Source organism: Aricia agestis, chromosome 10 (genome assembly GCF_905147365.1).
Source record: "Aricia agestis chromosome 10, ilAriAges1.1, whole genome shotgun sequence".
NCBI classification, from domain to species: Eukaryota; Metazoa; Arthropoda; class Insecta; order Lepidoptera; family Lycaenidae; genus Aricia; species Aricia agestis.
Window position 1 is genome coordinate 12392755 of NC_056415.1, and position 18556 is coordinate 12411310.

General features: G+C 35.2%; 2 protein-coding genes across 9 annotated transcripts in view; one reads left to right on the forward strand and one right to left on the reverse strand.

The window, feature by feature from the left end:
* The window catches only part of LOC121731000 (serine/threonine-protein kinase MARK2), a 52448-nt gene extending 38070 nt beyond the window's left edge, over positions 1-14378 (reverse strand). For all 8 annotated transcript variants that reach the window (XM_042120283.1, XM_042120285.1, XM_042120284.1 and 5 more), the window contains exon 1: positions 14164-14378. The gene's annotated coding sequence lies outside the window, so the exon portion shown is untranslated. The remainder of the gene's footprint in view (positions 1-14163) is intronic.
* Positions 14379-17624: 3246 nt separating this feature from the next.
* LOC121731029 overlaps positions 17625-18556 on the forward strand; it is a 45381-nt gene continuing 44449 nt past the window's right edge. Inside the window, exon 1 of the mRNA XM_042120332.1 lies at positions 17625-17775. The gene's annotated coding sequence lies outside the window, so the exon portion shown is untranslated. The remainder of the gene's footprint in view (positions 17776-18556) is intronic.

Genomic DNA, 18556 nt, shown 5'->3' on the forward strand with positions numbered 1-18556 from the left:
CCAAATAAGAGATAACTTGTTATGCAAATTCAAATTGTTCCTTAATCTTGAAACTTGAAGATACGTAATTACTTTAATTGCTTTTTAATTGGACAGAGTGAATCTTAGGTTTGTATAGTATTACTCAAGATTAATTAATCTATCTGTGACTACCAGCTCGTGTCTGCTGTGTGATGACTGACGAATTCAAACGAGGTGAAAACTAAAAAGCGGCCAAGTGCGAGTTGGACTCGCCCATGAAGGGTTCCGTAGCAGCAATAAGGTTTATTTCTATGAAATCAAAAGATTTTCGATTTATTTCTATATTTCAGTTGACTTAATGAGAGTTAAATTAAGGTTTGCCATTTACGACGTATAAAAAAAACTACTTGCTAGATCTCGTTCCAACTAATTTTGGTTGGTAGTTTTTATAGTAATGTACATCATATATTTTTTTTAGAATTATCATTACTTTAGAAGTTAGATGTCAGGAAGAGTCATATTTTTCAGTTTATCGATTATCGATAAAACACGAATAAAAAGACATTTTCTGAAAAGGATTCCTAGTTAGATCGATTTATCGCACCCGAAACCCTTTCATGAAAAAAAATTATATATATATATATATATATATATATATATATATATATATATATATATATATATATATATATATATATATATATATATATATATATATATATATACCTATATATATATATATATATATATATACCTATATATATATATATATATATATATATATATATATATATATATATATATATATATATATATATATATATATATAAATACATGGACTCTAACGATTTTCCACTTTAAAACTTCATATTTCACAAATGTATATCACGGTAGAGGTTACACGGTATCCGTGTAGGGTACACGGTGGGGTGGACGTTGAAAAAAATCATCCCCGCATGATGAGTTGGTGAATTAGGGGAGGTACCATAAAAAATATATAAGATTTTATATATTACCATTCTGTCGGCACTCGGCATCATTAATAAGTGTACCTATTCATACCGAAAAACAGCTTTGTAGGTCTTATAATCTAGAAAGTAGAAACTATCATATATATATTAACTTATGACGGATGACGGTTCCTTGTTGACTACGAACCCTAAAAATGATTCCTTACTAAGAAAGTTAATATCATCAGAAAATCCATTGTGATAGTGCATATTTATAGCTATATTATTATTTAAAATTTGAAATTAAAGAAACAATTTGTAGAACTGGTATAAAATAGTTAAAACAAAGATAGCGTACTTAGAGCTTTTTAACCAGAGGGCTTAAAAAGGCCCATTCACGGCAGTCCTGCAGTGAATGGGCCTCTTAAGAGAGACATTTTATAGGTTTCGACGATCATACATGTTACCATTGATACTCCTCCCATCGTCTATCACTGTTTACATTTAACGTTAATCGGTCGCCAGCGGCCTTTTCAATGGCATTGACGTCCGAGCGCTCGCGTCCAGAAAAATGCGCCACAAGTAGCCAATTAACAAGTGAGATAGTGAGAGGCCGACGTCTCGGCGCCTCTATAAATACCGCCCGACCGGGAACCTCGGGCGCCTCAGCCGCGCCGCCGCCGGTTTTTTTTTATTACAATAATCTATAACGCAAAGGATATGCCACCAGCCCGTCACGTGCACAGACAGGTACAGACTATAAAGGTTTATGGGTCGTACGCTCCTTGCGTGGAGCAAATGGAGACAGAAATTACTGTTTTATACGACTGCTATCATAATTTTTATGGGGCTTAATGTTGTGATACAGAATCCTTTTTAGAAAGTGAATACTTGGGAGCTTACATGTTTTTAGCGTAAGCAAAGCCACTGAATCTAGGTGCAGAGATGTGTAACACGTGGTCGGTAAGGTCGGATCGACATCCAAAACATTATCCAACGATTGACATAAGGGCACGCGCCTCCCGGAAGCCCGAGCCCGGAAGTAGCCCTGCAGACGTCATCGGAGGTGCACGGAGCTATGCTATTTCTGTCCAAGCAGTTGAATAACCTCCAATCAACTATTCGCACTTAGTTCGCCTACGAATCCTACTAACACGGACAGGGTACAATCAACTCGTTTTTCGTACGCTCTGGTTGCAGAACGCTGTAAATACATGTGCCTGAAGTTCCGAACGTTCAAGTGAACGAATTAGCTACAAAACAAAAACAACTTATCTTGTGTATCAAAATATAATATGCATCATAGTGAGATAAGGGGACACTTTTAGAGGGTGCAAATGTTATTTCTAACTCAAAAAATAGTCACCCCTAAAACCCACCCTTATAATTCCAAGTCGCTTTTCTTCCACCCCACAGTGATTGAAAATTCTAAAAAAAATCATGCTAGTATATTTATAGATCCTACATACGATGGTAATATTTTCAACTTGCGGACTCACCCCTAAAACTTACCCTTAAAATTCAAAGTCGATTTTCTCCCACACCACAGTGATTGAAAATTCTAAAAAAATTCATGCTAGTATACTTATAGATCCTTCATACGATGGTAATATTTTCAACTTGCGGACTCACCCCTAAAACTTACCCTTAAAATTCAAAGTCAATTTTCTCCCACAACACAGTGATTGAAAATTCTAAAAAAAATTCATGCTAGTCTGCTTATAAATCCTACATACGATGGTAATATTTTCAACTTGCGGACTCACCCCTAAAACTTACCATTAAAATTCATAGTCGATTTTCTCCCACACCACAATGATTGAAAATTCTAAAAAAATTCATGCTAGTAAACTTATAGATTCTACATACCATGGTCATATTTTCAACTTGCGGACTCACCCCTAAAACTTACCCTTAAAATTCAAAGTCGATTTTCTCCCACAACACAGTGATTGAAAATATAAAAGCGTTACGTCACAGATGGTCGAGCTTGAATGTAGTCGTGGAAAGTTCCATAAATTTTGAATTCAAATCATAAATTCGAAATTCAAAAATTCGAAAACGGCCCGAACCAAGCGGCGCGGCGTGTTAAAAGGCCCATTCACGGCAGGACTGCACGGCAGTCCTGCAGTGAATGGGCCTCACTGATTGGTTCACACTCGGTGTTGCCGGCCGGAAACACGCCGCGCCGCTTGGTTCGGGCCGTTTTCGAATTTTTGAATTTCGAATTTATGATTTGAATTCAAAATTTATGGAACTTTCCACAACTACATTCAAGCTCGACCATCTGTGACGTAACGCTTTGAGATATTTCGAGACATTGTGGTTTTTTTCTTGGTTTAATTTATTTAAAATGCATAAACCCACAGCAAAAAAAGTTTCTCTCGCAGAAGTAATAGCTACACTAATTAAAGATATAGAAAACATCGACGGTGTGTCGTTTTCATCGATTGCTAAAGGATCTCTGTGTCATTCGGTAAGTATACATTTATCAGTCCTCTTTTTCGTATTTTATTTCATTGGAAGTAATAATATAAGTTTAAATAATAGATGCCTTATAGTTCAGTTTAACAGGGCAGTTCCATGTAAAAGTCTACCATAAACTAAAAAAATTAATACCTACCCAATTTCGGTATTAAAAATACTTACCCTTACTTAGGATCTATAAGTATACTAGCATGAATTTTTTTAGAATTTTCAATCACTGTGTTGTGGGAGAAAAACGACTTTGAATTTTAAGGGTAAGTTTTAGGGGTGAGTCCGCAAGTTGAAAATATTACCAACGTATGTAGGATCTACAAGTATACTAGCATGAATTTTTTCAGAATTTTCAATCACTGTGGTGTGGGAGAAAATCGACTTTGAATTTTAAGGGTAAGTTTTAGGGGTGAGTCCGCAAGTTGAAAATATTACCATCGTATGTAGGATCTATAAGTATACTAGCATAAATTTTTTCAGAATTTTCAATCACTGTGGTATGGGAGAAAATCGACTTTCAATTTGAAGGGTAAGTTTTAGGGGTGAGTCCGCAAGTTGAAAATATTACCATCGTATGAAGGATCTATAAGTATACTAGCATGAATTTTTTTAGAATTTCCAATCACTGTGGTGTGGGAGAAAATCGACTTTGAATTTTAAGGATAAGTTTTAGGGGTGAGTCCGCAAGTTGAAAATATTACCATCGTATGTAGGATCTATAAGTATACTAGCATGAATTTTTTCAGAATTTTCAATCACTGTGGTATGGGAGAAAATCGACTTTGAATTTTAAGGGTAAGTTTTAGGGGTGAGTCCGCAAGTTGAAAATATTACCATCGTATGTAGGATCTATAAGTATACTAGCATGAATTTTTTCAGAATTTTCAATCACTGTGGTATGGGAGAAAATCGACTTTCAATTTGAAGGGTAAGTTTTAGGGGTGAGTCCGCAAGTTGAAAATATTACCATCGTATGAAGGATCTATAAGTATACTAGCATGAATTTTTTTAGAATTTCCAATCACTGTGGTGTGGGAGAAAATCGACTTTGAATTTTAAGGATAAGTTTTAGGGGTGAGTCCGCAAGTTGAAAATATTACCATCGTATGTAGGATCTATAAGTATACTAGCATGAATTTTTTCAGAATTTTCAATCACTGTGGCATGGGAGAAAATCGACTTTCAATTTTAAGGGTAAGTTTTAGGGGTGAGTCCGCAAGTTGAAAATATTACCATCGTATGAAGGATCTATAAGTATACTATCATGAATTTTTTTAGAATTTTCAATCACTGTGGTGTGGGAGAAAATCGACTTTGAATTTTAAGGGTAAGTTTTAGGGGTGAGTCCGCAAGTTGAAAATATTACCATCGTATGTAGGATCTATAAGTATACTAGCATGAATTTTTTCAGAATTTTCAATCACTGTGGTATGGGAGAAAATCGACTTTGAATTTTAAGGGTAAGTTTTAGGGGTGAGTCCGCAAGTTGAAAATATTACCATCGTATGTAGGATCTATAAGTATACTAGCATGAATTTTTTTAGAATTTACAATCACTGTGGTATGGGAGAAAATCGACTTTGAATTTTAAGGGTAAGTTTTAGGGGTGAGTCCGCAAGTTGAAAATATTACCATCGTATGAAGGATCTATAAGTATACTAGCATGAATTTTTTTAGAATTTTCAATCACTGTGGTGTGGGAGAAAATCGACTTTGAATTTTAAGGGTAAGTTTTAGGGGTGAGTCCGCAAGTTGAAAATATTACCATCGTATGTAGGATCTATAAATATACTAGCATGATTTTTTTTAGAATTTTCAATCACTGTGGGGTGGAAGAAAAGCGACTTGGAATTATAAGGGTGGGTTTTAGGGGTGACTATTTTTTGAGTTAGAAATAACATTTGCACCCTCTAAAAGTGTCCCCTTATCTCACTATGATGCATATTATATTTTGATACACAAGATAAGTTGTTTTTGTTTTGTAGCTAATTCGTTCACTTGAACGTTCGGAACTTCAGGCACATGTAAATACATGCTAATTTAAACAATCGCAAATGCATGCCTACGAATAATTACTATCAGCTTAGCGCGACTCCTAGTGTGGAGTTTGACACGAATCACAGGCACGCAAATGGGGTTTTTATTTGATAGTAGGAGTTTTAAGGAGCATTGGCACATAACAAAATCTGTCTACTGCAGCGCCTGTGTAAGTATAGAGCTTACTAGCATAGATATGTTACAAATCCTTTGATATGATGGCATGTTGTTGGTTTAGGCTTTGGTCGGTTGGGAGATCATTTGCGGATATCGGGATCGATTTAATCGTAATTTACACTTCGTCTGCTATGAATCCTTTCACGATAAGTATGTTAATGTCACCACAAAGGTCAATTTGATACAAAAATAACTGAACTTTAAGGACCCTGTAACCTTTATTAATACAAAATATTTAAACTTGAGTTCACATTATTTCGAAAACTAATTTTCATGTAGAGGGGCAAAGTCCTGGGCAAGGTTCCTCACCGGTGAACCCTTTCGTGGGGTTGGTGCGTGAAGATATAAGAGCCATTTCGAAAACACTCCATTTCGTAGCCATAAAAAACCTCATTCGTTAAGGAGGCAAGGCTTTAAAAAAATAGAAAAAAAAAACATTATCAACTTAAATGTTAAGTATGTTTTTTAAATAAGAGTTTCGTGTACAATCATAAAGCTGAAATGGCTGACTGGGTAGTGAGTACTGACGCAGTTGTGCATATTTCTGCTATAAAATTTTATAAATTGGCAGAGCCAGAACTCGGTTCGGATGGACGAAACAAAAATAGAATATAATTCCATGCCGCTGACTCAATAAAGAGTTTACCCTAAATCATGATTGTAAGTCATATTTATTGCTGTGTAGTAGAGACTAGCGCAGTATTTTATTATCTTTTATCTCTGGGATACGATCTATCATCTATGTGATGTATTTTTAAAATTGGGCATGCGGAACACTGATAGTTGGGATCCGTTACGTTTGCAAACTCCGAGCCAAGATCTACTCGAGAGTTGTTGACTGTAGTGGACAGCTACAAAGAAAACATCGTGTTAAAAATTTAAGCTGATGTTACAAATAAAATACACAAAATTTTGTAATTTTGCATTCGAAATACCACCGTGCACCGTGCGAAATTGCATCCCGCGTAACAATTTCAATGTAAGAATTGGCACGGAAATTTACCAAATTGAGCCATCGACTCAGTCTTTTTCATGATTAATTATTATTTACTAAATTATCATTATGTGTACTCAAACGTGTCTAATATAAAATATTTAATTAATAAATCTCCCATAGGAGATTTTGGTAGCCCATAGGTTTGGGCCACATTTTGATTGTGCATTAGCAAAATTATGTTTGATTTTTGTAATTAATTTAAGTACTTCTTCTTAGATTTGAAGCGCATAGTGTAAAGTCTGAGAAATTAAGAGTCAACTTTGCAAAATAATGATTATCATAGCAAATAACATTATTGCCTTTTGACCACTCCCAAAATGATAGAATCTACCATTTAATGACGTATATATTTGAGAAAGCATTTGTATATATTTTCCGACGGGATAAAACGGTTTCTAATTTACGAATAATATTAACTTTTCGGGAACTAGCTCTCCGCGGTCACGTAGCTCAGAGATGAGCAGAGCCGTGTTTGAGCCCCTCCTGGGTCTAGAGTCTAGACTCTAGAGAGAGAGAATTTAGATGACTTATTAGTTATTACTGAATGGATTTTACTGTCTAATAAATAATAATTTTGAAATGATTAGCATAGCAAATCTGCTACACTTGGTATTACTTCATCTATACCTACTATAATATTTATACTAATATTATAATTGGGAATATAATATTGGGAAGAGTTTGTTTGTTTGAACGCGCTAATCTCAGGAACTGTAGGTCCGATTTGAAAAATTCTTTCAGTGTTAGATAGCCCATTTATCGAGGAAGGCTATATTTTATCACGCTAAGACTAATAGGAGCGAAGAGATAGAGGAAAATGTGGAAAAAAACGGGGGTAATTATTTGAAATTGCTTATTATCGGAGCAATGTTATTTGGCACACACGAAGAATAGACCACGTGAAGGGACAAAAATGTACGGTTTCCGTGAAATTCCTAAATTATGCAGGCGAAGCCGCGCGGTACAGTACTGTCTCGCCACTCTACTCGGTAGGTGTAATCAAAGCATAAAATTATTAAACGTGCTGCAATCGTTTTAACGGCCTGATTTTCAAGAAAGCGTAAAGAGTTGGAACTTGTAGCTTGGGACGAGGTGCATCTATCCATCGCAGGGCTATGGAAACGTGTCCAATGTGGCTTAAAACGGGCAGGCTATTCTAGCAGCTAAGAATTTTAATTTTTCAAGACAATATATATTTTTTCAAATCATACATCGAATAAGAGTTGCAGGTGCGTTTAAGATGCGTCTTGAAGGTTTGCAGATCGTATTGCTCCAAAAATACTGCTGACGACGGTTCGTTCCGGAGTTACTGTGCGTGGAAGTGTAAGATTGACTGCCTTATTCACAGTCGTATTACGGTTGTTAAATATTACTACTAACTTATTACTGCAGCTCAGTTGACCAAGGTGTCTGTACTGTATGCGACCGTCTGTAAAATTTCCATTTTTCAGTAATATCACAATGACGACAGGGTACGGTTATAAAGTGAGCGTCGAATTCGTCATTTGGTATGCCTTATTTTTAGATTTGCGTAAAATTAAACATTTTTAATTTAGTACAAAAAAGCGACTAGTTTTATTGTTGTCAGTGGATTAAGAGTAGAGGAGACGACATTATTTTCTGTTTTATTTTTCAAGTTTAACTCAAGAATGTTGTTCAACTTGATTGTTTCTTTTCATGATCCACGTAATATTGTGTTTCAACTTAAAATCTGCATTTTACAAATGTGTTTCTGTTTGTCTAACAGTCCGGTCTGTTTGTTGGATTATGGATAACTGTTCACGCTTAAACTTTTGGTATGAGTGTTTTATAATATATGTCCATTTGAGTGCTTTGACCCAGGATTATAGTTGAAACTTTTTAATCGGGACTTAACGCGACTTATTTAAGTAGTAATGCTACTACGAGTACATACTTTTGTCCCCTGGAGTCCCCTCGTGACCACGGCCGTTGCAAGACGGCCGATACGTCGAGAAAAAGTATGTACTCGTAGTAGCATTACTACTTAAATAAGTCGCGTTAAGTCCCGATTAAAAAGTTTCATTATAATGCAACGCGAAAGTTTTAAATGTTATCAGGATTATAGTTTCTCGAAAGTAGACACCGAAATATCACAGCGAAGTTGCGGATAGGCTCGGATGTTACTGAAGTGATTTTAAAGAATGTGATACAGACAATTAAAATACATATTAATATAGTCGAACACGGAACAGTCTACATTTTAAGAGTAGAAAAGTGTATGATTCCGGCAGTTCTGTTTGTGTACACGAAGAAGCTGCAACGTTTTAGACAAAAGGTACAACGTGGTAAACGTTGTACCTTTTTGTAGTATAGGTTAAAACATATTGTAATTACTAATTAGCAACAAGTAACAACAACAGTCTTTTGGCAAGCGACATTTACACAACATTGACAACACGTTATTATTTTCCTTGTGCATGTCTAGAACTTTGTTTGTAATTGTTTACTATTGTCTATTGTTTGTAGAGTTCCGAAACATGGATTACATTAACAAAATGAGTTTATGGGTGACTAGATGCAGCTGGCAACTTCGCTCGAGCAGGAATATATCGCGCTGAATCGTACATAAAAGTATCCTATTTCCTTAAAAGGGACTTAAAACTTTTACTTACATCAAATTGAGTCTAAATAATATAGTATGTTAAACGAAGGGTTTCATACCATTATATGTAGAGCAAAAAATAGGTAAAAATGTATATTTTTGTACTGTATGTATCCCCTTAATTATTTATTTTATTTAAATTTTATTGTTAATTATTATAGGATCAATAAAACTGAGTATTTTATTTTGTAAACATTTCAAGTATGCCTATCTTCAGCCATTATTGATATCGACCAAAAAATAGCAAAAAATTACGTTTGATGTATGGGAGCCTCCCTTAAATATTTAGTTTATTTTGTTTTTAGTTAGTACTTTAAATATAAATATTATTATTGTTGTTATAGCGGCAACAGACATGTACACAATCTGTGAAAATTTCAGAAATCTACCTGTTGCGGTTCTTGAGATACAGCCTGGAGACAGACAGACGGACAGACAGACATCGAAGTCGTAATAGGGTCCCGTTTTTTCCCTTTGGGTACGAAACCCTAAAAATATGTAAATTATAAAATGAATCAAGCCATTTTGGCGATAGTGTACAATGTACATAAACAACTCCTTTTATGCCATAACCAAAGCTATATTTTAGCAATGTGCCTAATGTAAATGATTTATCTTGCCATAGTGTAAAAGTGATTAAAATCGAATTATCAGGTCTATTATACGACTAGACACGCATATGGGCAGTATATTACGTATACGACGGAAACTTGAGTAAATATTTTTATAAAGCAATTTTGCGATCGTTGAACGCTGTTTGTAATTACGCGCTTCAATACTTTACAAATTAATTCCTTATTTACTTTTTTGTGTAAGTGTTTCATTTAATATTTATATATTTATATATTTATATAAAAGGTTTAGTTAAAACGTTTTTAAGTTTTTTTTCCCAACAGAATCTAGTCTACCCATTAAATACGAAATAATTAATAGTTACTTTCTGAATATTCACAAATCACAATATATTAACATTTATTGGAATCATAGGCCATTATATGGAGCCAGATGCAATAATTCAAAAGTTACAGTTTACATGGTTTACACTGAGTTATTTTACATGTATTTTACCATAGGAGGCTTTTTTTTACACGGGGAAATGCTTTGCGCATCCCGGGCGGATTGGGGACATCAGCCGGGGTATGTGGGAGTCTCCGAGAAAGTACCCACTAAAACCCCATGGTGCTCCACTCCCCGTTTAGGCATAGTTATAGGCACGATCAACCCACCGCAACCTTACAAATTACGGTTGTCTGCGCTTCGCAGACTCATCAAAACATGCAGGCTTTTCTAGGTCGTGACGCAGGGTGGCCTAGAAAAGTCCACACGGGGGCCGCAATGTGCAGGAGCATCATGTGCATCACGGCTCTCTCTGGGACTCAGTGCAATGGACCATAGGAGGCCTAAGGACCAATTTACCCTGAGAGAAATTAAATACTTACGTTGGATAATTAACATTATTTGATTGGGTTATGTCAAGATCAGGCAACAGATGGACTAACGTAGAATTAACAGTACCCCGACTTAATAACATAAATCAATTTCTCTAAAAGTATATATATATAATATTGTATTATACCTTCCTTAGATAGGTAATCTAAGGATGCATAGGTAAATTTTTTATTATTATTTATTAACACCTCCACCGATAGATTTTCAATTGTTATGCGGCAGCCGTCTGCCGCTTGGGGATTGTTGAGTTAAATATTGTACAAAACTTTTTGTTTACTGTCTGTGCTGGTGCTGCCTTTACCGTGATAACATTGCAGTAATATCTCCTACTGTCTGTACTCCAAACAAACACCACATGTGGACGTCGAACTACTAGACACAAGTGAGGTGCCCTGCATCATCCAACGGGAAGTTGAGAAAGCAATAACCACTCAGAAAAAATACAAAGCACCTGGTCCAGACTCTATACGCAATGAAGTACTAAACGAAAATAAAGATCTTGTCGTACCAGTACTAACCAAAGTTTTTAACGAAATAGTAAGATCAGAAGAAATACCACTCCAATGGAAAGTTTCAACAATAACACTGCTATACAAAAAAGGCAATAGAGATGATATTGGGAACTACAGGCCTATCAGTTTGATGTCCAGCATATATAAATTATTTTCAAGAATTATATTACGAAGAATCACCAGAACTTTAGATGAAAATCAGCCTAGAGAACAGGCAGGCTTCAGAAGTACGTTTTCAACGATAGATCACGTACATGTGGTCAATCAGGTAGCAGAAAGATGCAAGGAATACAACAACCTACTACTTCTGCTTTGTGGATTATTGCAAAGCGTTCGACGCTATAGATCATACATTGACATTGAACATCCAAGGTGTAGAGTATAAATATATTAGACTTATTAAAAATATTATATACACAGGAACTACTGCAAAAATAAAACTAGTAAAAGAAGGCGAAGAAATAAAAATACGAAGAGGAGTGAGGCAAGGAGACCCACTATCGCCTAAATTGTTCTCGGCTGTGCTCGAAGAAGCGTACCGAAAACTCGACTTGAATGACCTGGGCCTCAATATTAACGGCGAAAAACTGACACATCTAAGGTTTGCAGATGACATTATAATCTTTGCCACATCTCATAGTCAAATGCAACGCATGCTTGAAGAACTCAACACAGTAAATACAGAAGTCGGACTGTCAATGAACCTCCTAAAAACAAAAGTTATGACCAATGGTAGTACAACTAACATAATTATTAATTACTATAGATAACAATGTGATCGAATATGTTACAGAATATGTATACCTAGGACAACTCATCTCAATATATGATACAACAACCAAAGAAATACAAAAAAGAATTGGCAATGCCTGGAAATGATTCTGATCCTTTAAAGAAATAGTAAAATGCAAAAGTATAAACATGGGCACCAAAAGAAAACTATTTAATACATGCATTCTACCCATTCTAACATATGGGTGCCAAACTTGGGCACTAAAAAAAGCTCATAATATGCTGGAAGTTGGGCAGAGGGCTATGGAGAGCAGTATGATTGGAAAGAAAAGGATAGACAAAATACATAAAGTTAATATACCTAGCGGAATAGAGAAACAAAGGCCTGAGCAAGAGAGATGTCACTATCAGTAACACTGCGTGGTAAAAAGAGACGTGTGATACATGACAGCAGCACTCTTTTTTGACGTCCAGTCGGCACGTGCTGCACGTTGACAATTTAATCTCATAGAATTCATGTTCAATCATGCTTGTGTAAGTGTATACGTACACATATTTTTCACACAGATGAAAACCAATTTTGATTACGTTTGACAGCTCGAGATTGTTGCTCTATTCCGCTAGGTATATTAACTTTATGACAAAATAGAAAACAAGGAGTTAAGAAAAATGACAGGTGTGACTGATGTAACATATAAAACAAAAAAACTGAAATGGAAGAGGGCAGGACATGTTTTGAGAGGGCCAGAAATGGACAAAAATAATAACGTCTTGGTATCCCAGAGGGGCAAAAAGAAAAAAGGGTAGACCTCTAAAAAGATGGGAAGATGAAATAGTACAAATGGCTGGCAATTTGTGGACTAGAGTGGCATGTCAGAGAAGTGAGGGGAAGCTGTTGGGGGAAGCCTTTGCCAAGAGGCACACAGAAACAGAGACCGCACTACTGAATAATAATTAATTTGAATATTTTGCAATGTATGTAAAATAAAATATGTATTGTTTTTCTGAATAAAGGCTAATAATAAAATAAAATATCTCCTATGTAACAGTAATTGATTTAAATTAACTACCAGATTAACTGCTAGCATGATATTAGAAGTTAGAACGCTTATCTCTACAGTCTACTGCTTAATTATACTGTCTAGCCAGTGGTGTCTAGACTTAAAGTATTTACCTTGTGTAATTACTTTTTTATTTCTTTTACTGATGATAATAATTACCTTTAAACTGAATTGAGAATGGCTGACCGGATTTGGCTAATTTTAGTATTATATTAGCAGGGAATTGATACTTTCAATGGGTCATCTAATAAATAATAAATATTTTAAATTCATTTTTACCAGATTAAAAACTGGGTTCTTAAGTTCTGTGGCACAGTGATTGGTGTTAACCAACTTTTTTTGACATAAAAACAAACATTGTAATAATTCACAATTGGTAAAGTGAATTTAAATAATTTAAATGTAATTAAAACTTTTTAATCCAGGCTTAACGCGACTTATTCTAGTAGTATGCTACAAAATGAATAAGTCGCGGTAAGTCCAGATTAAAAAGTTTTAATTATAATGCACCCGAAAGTTTAAAATGTTTATTTAAATGTATTCAATAATTTATTGCTTTTTAGGTTGACTTTGGCGAGACCGAAAATAATAAGTTACCTTTGGTCTACTCACCAAAGATATTTACTCTTTTACTAAATTTGTCAAACATGTAGAACGAAAACAAACAAGTTTCATATTTATTTGGAAATAAATTCTTATAAGAAAAACAGATGGCTTTATAACAGTAACAAAAAAAAATGGTTATAAAACCTACTAACAGCTGGATTAATTTAAAATCTATTAAAAGGCTGTTACTTATTTTAAATCTAAGATTTTATGGGAATTTATAAAGATTGAAAGAATCATAAAGTTTGCAGGTGATGGGTGGTGGGTGAATCATACTGTTCATGTTTACAGCAGTAGGTATTGCCTGCTGATGTCATGTAAGCTTCGAATGGGTTCTAATAAATTTAGCGACCATGAGTCCTCTGCATGTCGCTATCGAAAGCACGTACGATTCTAAGAATTGTTTATATTAAATAAGTAATTCATTCGCATGAGATATTGATAGCTACTATTTGTATACATTATTATGTAATATTTACATTATTTAACCCTTTCAGGGGCTGATACAGACGTAGATGTCATCACTGAAAATCGACTGAATCACAAAATACTTAAAATAAGCGTAGGAGGAGCTAAATACCTTTATTTTATATGTAATCCAATATCCTGTAGAAAGGTGAAGTTCTATTTACACACTTCAGACACTGTCATTTATGTATTTAAACACACTATCACAAAACTGCACTGCACATATTTTCACTTATAATAAATAAATTATGTGGAAATATCACATAATGCGCCATTTTCGCAATAAATCCTCTGGACAGCAGTCAGCAATCGTTGCCATCTTTTTTGTCAAATGTCTAAAAACTAAATATAGCGTACGACACGAACTCTAGCGTTATTTTTAGAAAATAAGTTAGATATTTTCATGGCATGCAGCGACATCTGTTACAAAACTCGTAAGTCGTAAAAGAATAGCAAATTTAAACCGATAGATGGAGCGCCAAGTAATCTTTTGTTTCATTTGTTCTGTGACAGATGGCGTTGAATGGTCGAAATTCGAATTTAAAAATATTTCTGCGGCATGGTTGTGCTCCAGCCAAGTCTCGGTCACTTTCGGGCAAACGAGCACGCTCATTTTTTTTGCATTAGAAAAGTAGAGTCGTGGAAGAGTTCTGTATAACATCTGAGGTTCATGTGCGTGATCCTTATCTTATATCTAATTGGAATCTCGGAATGGGCTCCAACGATTTTCATGAAATTAAGTAAGTATATATAGGGGGTTTCGGGGGCAAATCTTGTAGTGGTATGTAACTTATCGTCACCGGTGACGATCCCAGCTACTCCCTGTACCGCGGTAACTAAGGGAGTAGGGATCGTTACGTTATGTAGGGAGTAGGGACCTTCACTACTTACTTCCACACACACAAGTAGTGCTAGGGATGTGTTCTTTTTAATTCCCTACTAGTCCTATTACCGTCCAGACTTCAGGCTGGCTGTACAGTTGTTGATTTCTATTATTTCTAAGCACTGCTTATTACGTAGCACATGGTTAATTAAAAAAAACTAAAGCCAGTCGTTCACCTTGTTACCTTTTTAGGATTCCGTACACAAAGCAGGGCACACGGGCGCCATCCTCTAGGGGCGCCAAAACCAAGGACTCAAAAAATTCGCCTAAGGGGGCGCCAAAATCTTTTTTTTTTGCACACAGGCGCCAGTAGCCCTTACGGGGGCCCTGACCCAAAAAGTAAAAACGGGACCCTATTACTAAGACTTCGATGTCTGTCTGTCTCCAAATTTGTTTTGCCTCCAAATTTTCTTAGATTATCCTATGTATTTCTGTTGCCGCTATAACAACAAATACTAAAAACAAAATAAATTAAATATTTAAGTCCCATTCAACAAACGTGCTCATTGCCATTTTTTGCTCGATATAAATTATGGCAATATAATATAGGCATTAGGCACCTGAAATATTGACAAAATACTCAATTGTATTTATATTTTAATAATTAATAGATACATAATAAAATTTCAATAAAATAAATAATCCCATACAAAAAAACACAATTTTTTCCTATTTTTGTTCTATGGTACGGAACCCTTCGTGCACGAGTCCAACTCGCACTTGGCCGATTATGTTTTATGTGCTTACTTACTTAGCTCGTTAACTGTACAAAAGCATAAACTATAAAGCAATTTTTGTCAAGTAGGTAACGTAACCACATCCCTTTATAGTATTTCGAAAGTCAGGTCGAAACGAAAATCTAGTCCCAAACAATACTGAAACACGTAACCTACACGTCACAGCCTGTGGTCACAGCTGTTAGCTCTCCTTAGCCGGCGGTGAAAGCGCTTGTGTAATAATGCAAACACCTCCAGATGCAGCCGGAAGAACCGTGTACTCAGTAGGGCTGCCGTCACCGCAATCTCCGGTTTTGGTGAAAAATCTCGGTTATTGCGGCGAAGACGCATGGATTTTTCCGCGAACAAAAATAAAAATATCGTCGCATTTTTTTTTTGTACGGTTTGGAAATTATGCGTTCTATCATTGACAATTTAGTATTCCTAGTCGTGAGTCGTGACTCATGAGTTCCTGAATAAATTTTTAACTAACATTAATTTTCGTTTATCGATTAAGTATAGACTTAAAAAAATACCTAGGTTTTTCCAGGCAAAATATCATGCACTTCTTATTTCAAATCCCAGCCCGCGGTGCCCGGACACCCTTAAAACTAGAAGAAACTCGAGAGCTCCTGGACGAATGGCAGCCCTAGCAAAGCACAATAATAATTATAAAACGCAAAAGTTAAATAGGCACCTTCTTCTAAGGAAACTCTAAGAAAGTGGGTACCAAGTGGGCAACACGCAGAAATGCGTGTTAAACTGACTACATAACAATGAACACATTTGCGGCTATGTCACTGGCCTACTAAATTCGACAGACTCAAGTCATTACTCACAAAATGTCTCTACTTCAATAGAGACATTTTGTGAGCTTACATAATATCCTACCTCATTATTCTTAAAATATATTTTCACTCGATAGCCCTTATGTTGCAAAAGTAAAAAAAAATATTTTTACCAGATGACCCGGTGAACTTAGTATCATACCAATATATCCTCCTAAGAACTATTTAAAACCTTCTCTAAATTGAAAGTCCAGGGAAGGTTTATATTCTGAATATTTCCAAACTAAAATAAGCCAAATCGGTTCAGCCTTACTCGAGTTTAAGCGATAATTAACTTTTAAAAATATTTTTTATTTGAGTACCTAGGTATATATTATATAGATTTTTTTATGCTCAATGATTACACCGCGATAGACCGATTTTATTCTTAGGGTACGTGTTATGGTACAGTGTTAAATCCGTTATAAGACTCGTTGTTACAAAAGTGGTAATTATCAGCCCTGGATTTATAAATAGGGCGCGCCCTAGGAGCGGCATCGGCAGCGTCATACGGGGCGGCAGATTTCGTACATGGGGCGACGAAAATAAAATTGCCTACCCAGGTAATCATAGACGAAGACATTTATTATAATATATATTATCAATTATGATGCTTAAAAAAGAGTTTTTGCCTGGTAATATATGCGCGATTTTGGAACCAGGGTTCCAAAAATGCAGAAAAGAATTTCTTAATCCTTTTAGTATTATGTACTCAAACTTAAGAGTTTTTAATAAGTAAGAGTTTTGGATAAGTCCAAACTTCGCTGATACGCTCATAGCAATAAATTAGTGTGATATTTTTATGAAGAACTAGGTACATGAACATGATGGTCATGATTGTAAAAAGATAGTACAAGTAATCCTTAATATTTTACACCAAATTCGATATCTTTATTATTTTTCTAGTACCGTACATAAAAATCAGCCTTTACGGAAACGCCTTGGCAGTCCGAATAACTTATTTTAGGCTTCCGTCTTACACGAGTTACATCCATATTAATTATTTGTAGTCGTGTTTCGTAAACTCGATAATTTATTAAAAGGCCTAACAATACTGCGCATTGATGTAATCAACACATTCGCTGGAGGAAGGCACTTTTCTCTCGAGTTTCTCCGAGCTGCGCGCGCGCAGTTGGTACAACGACACGGCACGGTACGCGTCGTGCGCCGCGATTCAACATTCGAAAGTGCGAATACCGGTGTGGTGCTGTGATATATTAATTAATAGCGTTAATAGCGTAATTATTCTGTGACTATAGTGTAAAAAATCACGGAGCGTCTCTAAAAGGAATTGTGAGGTTTGTATTATATTCGTTTATTACACCAAACAGGTCCTGCAACCGCAAACTATTTTTTTGCGACCTTTATGCATTGTTTGAGTTGTCAAAGTATTATCACAATCAGTTAAAAAATAATAAAGTTAATTGTTGTAGGCGCCAAAATATTGTATACTCCAAACTGACACTACGCATACAAGTTTATGATAATACGTAGGTACATACCGTTAGCAAAATACGATGAATATAACACTTATATACCGGTTTAATTAATTAATATTAAGTTTAATTTGTAACACTAATTGTAACCGGTACAATAACTAAACCAATTTCTATTGATAATGTAGAGAACTTTAAAGTTACATAAAACTTAAAATATAGAATTGAAATAGAATAAAGATGATTGTCAAAATATAATAATATATCGGCAAGGGCGTCACCTACATTATAATATTAAGAATTCTTCTTTGGGCGGAGATCGAGTAAATCTTTGGGCGGGAACGTTTATGGCGAAATTTTCCGAATTGACTCACTTTAAACTAAATTGTTGCTGAATTTCTCTGTCCTAATGTTGTTTTGAGGTAAGTACTTAATATTATATTCTCTGACTACAGATTATGTGTATTTAAATTCAAGCAGGGTAGAAAGTGTAAACAGAAATGTTTGTCTACTCTTTGTTGTGTTAACAAAGATAATTAACAAATCAGACCTCGATTTTAAAGTAATGATGCAAATACAACCTGATTGAGCGCACACGTCTAGCATTAACATTATATTGTAGTGATTTAGACAGTCGTTTATT